The sequence below is a fragment of the Meriones unguiculatus genome, chromosome 9 (genome assembly GCF_030254825.1).
Source record: "Meriones unguiculatus strain TT.TT164.6M chromosome 9, Bangor_MerUng_6.1, whole genome shotgun sequence".
NCBI classification, from domain to species: domain Eukaryota; kingdom Metazoa; phylum Chordata; class Mammalia; order Rodentia; family Muridae; genus Meriones; species Meriones unguiculatus.
Window position 1 is genome coordinate 49,292,254 of NC_083357.1, and position 5,356 is coordinate 49,297,609.

Genomic DNA, 5,356 nt, shown 5'->3' on the forward strand with positions numbered 1-5,356 from the left:
CAATTTAAAAGAAAATCAGCTCTTTTACAAGACAAACAAGATGGGCAAACCCTTAGCGAAACTAACCAAGAGAGCAAAAGCCAAAATCGAGATTAGAGATGTTAAACCGGCACCGATGAAATTCAAACAGCAGAGGGAGCTGTTGCTACGCTTTTGCAAGGGAGGCTTGCGTTCATTTCAAAGGCTCGTCGGATTTCTGGGCAAATGTTTCCGCTGAAGCAAAAGTAGTGGAGGGAGCTGTCTGAAAACGGCAGGGTTTTTTTTCCTAGTGATTTTCTTATACGTTTATGTTTTTCTCAGAAGGTATTGTTAATACTATATAGTCACTTATATAGTTAATACTATATAGTCACTTATATGGTGACTTACATTGCAGCTTCCGTTTACTTGAAGGTTTCATTTGGCGCCACCTCTCTTCCAGGCTGAAAACAACGTAACGGAATAAGCTAACCACTCTCAAACGGCAGTGTTTTACTGTCTTTGAACTATTTGAGCATATTCATTCATTTCATGTTAAAGCATCAAAATGATGGCGGGCAGTGTTATTCTGAAACATTGTTCTGAGCATCGTTTTGCTGAATGGCTGAACGAATGGCTGAAATCGAAGCCTAAACGTTTGCAGAACTTACAGGGGGTGCAGCACGTCCAGAAGTTGGTCACAACTTTGGGTATGTCCAAAGAATAAAGCAAACAGGCTTATCTGTTTGGTTACATACTTCAGGTCATTATTATTCACTTTTTAATTTAATTCAATTTTTGTACCGTTTAACCCCCTGACTTAACATTTGGACCTTTGGAGAAAACTTGACACTATGGAAAAAACAGGGAATTGCTTCCAATACAACTCTTCATTCTGAATAAAGATAATTACTTGACAGAAGCTAAAGTCATTTGGGAAGAGGGTCTCCCAATTGAAAAAAAAAAAGGCTCCATAAGATCGGGGGGGTTCTCCACAAGCCTGTAGGGCATTTTTAAAAATTATCATTAGTGATCAATGCAGAAGGTCCAAGCCCATTGTGAGTGGGTCTGGGTGGTCCTGGGTGCTATTAAAAAAAAAAAAAAAAGAGCAGGTTGAACAGAACAAGCCAGTAGATAACACTCCTCCATGGCCTCTGCCCAGTTCTTGCCTCCAGGTTCCTCCCCTGACTGCCTTCAACTATGAACTGTGAGGGGGAAGTCTAAGCAAAATAAACCCTTCCCTTCAGACATATATATAATTGTGAAGTAACAGAAAACAAGAGCCAAAACGATTACAGAGTGGAGTTATAGTTTACTTTTTATGTGTATTGGTGTTTTGCCTGCTTGCATATATGTCTATGTACGGATGCCAGATCCTATAAACACTGGGTGCCAAATATGACCAGACTTTCTTGGACTCCTCCCACCTCCAATTTCTTCCCAGAGTTGCCAGAGTTCCTATCTCTGCCCAGAAGTCCTGCCTTGGTCTCCTTTGCTATGGCCATTTAGCTCTTTATTAAACCAATCAGGTGTTGGGGGGAGTATTTACAAAATATGATGCAGCCAAGGAATAACAATACCAAAGTTCTGTCTGTACTCTCTTCTGCTGCTGGAAATTGAACTCAGGTTCTCTGCAAGAGTGGCCAGTGCTCTTAACCACTGAGCTATCTCTCCAGCCCCAGAGTGAGAGAGTTGAAAGGTGAAGTTCTCAGATCTCTCTAGCTTTATCAGGCTCTGTGTTTTGTATGTTAGGGAGGGGCGCGTGGAAGCTGCTGGTTTCTACAGCCGCAGTGTTCTTGGCATTAATTATATCTCACTTAGTGATACCCCTTTTCTTAAAACCTGGAATAAGACAACGATTTCTGTTCCCAGCACTCATATTGGAGGATTTGAAGCCTTTGCTGCAGGTAGGTTTGATTTTGGACTCTTTTCAATCACAAAACAGGGGACATCCTGTGTTTTGACCTCTTTGAGAAGTAACATCAGCCCATGAGTCAGTTATCTGTCTTCCCCCATGTCATCAGTAATCCCTCCTTACTCTCCACTGCTGCTAACCATCCAGTTTCTGGACTCTAGCATCCCTCTTTCAATGGTCCCTTTTCACTTGCAGCCCAGAGGCACTCTTCAGTTCTGGCAGTCCCTAAGTCATTCTAGGTTTCAGACCCAGCAGGCTTGACCTTGATAAACTTTCCAAGAAATAGCACTGTCCACTTGAAACACACCATCATCAAACAGTAACTTCTTGAGCTTTTTACATGTATTATTCACTTTTCTGTTGCTGTGATGAAATACTCTGATTTTGGCTTATCGTTCCAGGAGGATGGAGTCCATTGTGGTGGGAAAGACATGGCGATAGTCAAAGAAAGCATGGTGCCAGGAGCAAAAAGCTGGCTGATCATATTCCATCCACACATGGGAAGCAGAGATGTAGGTGCTCGTTCCTTAAGCCTTTGCCTTCCTTCCACCAACCCCCAACACTCTGTAGGAGAGAGAGATGGTTAGAAAGGAGAGGGGCCAGAGATCTCTTTAGCTACTTCTGGTTTATTAGGGTTGCTGGGTTCTTTGGGGTGATACCAATCTCAGTTGCCAGGTTATCCGGCAGCAAGCATCCTTCTTCCTTTTCTGACCATGTCCACGAAGCACCCCCCCCCGCCCCCGGTGTGTGTGTGTGTGTGTGTTTTCCTGGAGGTATCTGTTCAAAGCTGTCATCAGCTATGGATAACTAAGGCAGTCCCATATCCCACACTTGGGATTAAAACAAAAACGTATTTACATAACATGAGTTTTAAAAGTATTTTATTTATTTATTATTTATACAATATTCTACCTGCATGTGTGCCTGCATGTATTGCCTGCACAACAGAAGAGGGCATCAGATCTCACTTTAGATGGTTGTGACCCACCATGTGGTTGCTGGGAATTGAACTCAAGACCTTTGGAAGTACAGCCAGTTCTCTTAACCTCTGAGCCATCTCTCCAGCCCCCCATAACTGAGTTTTTTAAAAAACCAAACCTTCTACTACACAGAGGTAAGACACAGGAACTGGGGTGAAGCTATGAACCCAAATCCTGCTCCCAGGGATATATTTCCTCTGGCAAGGCTCCACCTTCCCAAACAGCACCATCAACTAGGGACCAAGTGTTCAAATACATGAACCTGTTCTGTTCAAACCAGAACACCTCCAAAGTACAACACTGTTCTGAGAGGGTCCTTACAGCAGCCAATGAGTTCTTTAAAGCCTTTGAATAACTGTCATTAACTCAAGTGAAACTCCCAGCACTTGGGAGGCAGAGGCGAAGAAACTAGCATGTGAAACCTTGGAACCAGCTGTGTGGTGTCAGAGTGGGTGTAGAGTGATTCAGCTGATATGTATGTATACACATGCACACAAGTAGAAGATGATTTAGCCTTAGAAGAGAAAGAATAACATACACCACAATGTGCGTTAATCTTGAGGACATCATACAGAGATGATTCCATTTCTTTCCTGTTTTGGTTTCTCACTTATCTTTCTTGCCTACTTGCTCTGCTGATGCCTTTCCATATTGTACTAACTACATACACAAGAGTGGGTGTGGTACAGATAATGAAATAGTGTTCTTTCCTACATCAGCTGAGACCATCATGCCACTTAGTTTTCTCATCCGTTAGGCTGGTATCTTGCATTTACAGATTTCATGTTCGATGCAAAGATTTTTTTTGTGTGTGTGTGTGTGTATGCATGGATGCGTGCATCTGTGGGAGCAGATTATACATATATATGTGTATATGGTGTGCGTGCACATAGGTCAGAGGACAACCTTATTTTATTTTTTGAAACAGAGTCTCTCCCTTACTTGGAACTCCTTACTAGGCTAGGCTGGCTGGGAAGCATAGGGATCCATCTTTGTTTTCTTTGTGCTGGGATTATAAGCACATACTAAGACCAACCAGCTTTTCAAGAAATTATTTACTTTTATTTATGTGTGTGTGTGTGTGCCTGAGTGTGTGCATGCACACTGTGTACACGCACGGAACCCATGGAAGTCAGAAATGGCACTGGATTCCCTGGAACTGGAGCCATGGGAGCTGTAGTGAACTGAACCTGTGTTTTCTACAAGAGCAGTTGAATGTTCTTAGATGCTGAACCATCTTTTCAGCCCTCCCTCCCCCCCATTTTTTTTCCTCTCTAGGGACTGAGCTCAGGATCTCATAGTTGCAAGGCAAGCATTTTATGGACGAGTTATCTTCTGTTCTGGGTTGCTTCTCTATTTCTGTAAGAAAAACCATGACCTTGAGGAAGGTGTTTATTTCAGCTTGAGGAAGAATGTTCATTCAGTTTATGGACCATCATTGAGAAGCCTGGGCAGAAACCCAAGGCAGAAAGCTAGAGGCAGGTACTGAAGCAGAGACCGTGGAGAAATGCTGCTCACTCACTTGTTCTCCATGGCTTGTTTAGCTTTTCTTATACAGCCCAGGATCATCTGCCCAAGGGGGGACCACCCACCATGGGGTAGACCCTCCCAATTAAGTCAGGAATCAAGAAAATGTTCCATGGACGTGCCCATAGGACAGTCTAATGGAGGCAGTTCCTTTCCCCGGGTGTCTCCAGTTTTTACCAAGATGACAAAAACTAACCAGTACATTTTCTTCAGTCCCACAAAGGTGATTTATTAGTCAGCATTGCATAGATTACTAGTGGAAAAAATACAAGTTTTTTTTTTTAGCTTATGGCTTTGGAGGTTCAAAGTTTAAGACTAGGTAGTGGTGAGTGTTGTTAGGCCTCTGTGAGGGCAGTGAATTGCAATGACAGAAATAGTCAGACCTCAAGGCAAAGTAGAGAGACTGGCAAGATTCCACATCCTTATGCCCTGTAGCTGGGGTACTGGCTCACACCTCTAACCCCAGAGGTGGGCAGGTCTCTAAATTCAAGGCTAATCCTAGAGTTTCAGGACAGCCAGGGCTAACAGAGAAACAAACAAAATCTCAATAGAACTTCCCAATGCAGTTATCTGATTCTGGGCTTTTGTGCCTGGGTTTGTTGTTGCCAGAGATCTGGATTACTGTTCCAAGCTTCTTGTTTTGTCTATTCTGATTTTCAATTTTTATTTATGATACAGTTGTTGGAAGATTGTGTATCTTTAAAAATATTTATTTATACAGTATTCTGCTTACACGCCAGAGGACACCAGATCACATGATAGACAGTTATGAACCACCATGTGGTTGACTGGGGATTGAACTCAGGACCTTTGGAAATACAGCCAGTGCTCTTAACCTCTAAGCCATCTCTCCAAGACTGTGTGTTTCTATGATTTAAATTTCACCTAGTTTATCCAATGTGTTGACATACAATTCTTTATAGTGTTCCTTATGTTTATTTCTGTAAAATCAATTTTAATGTGCCATTACATTTAT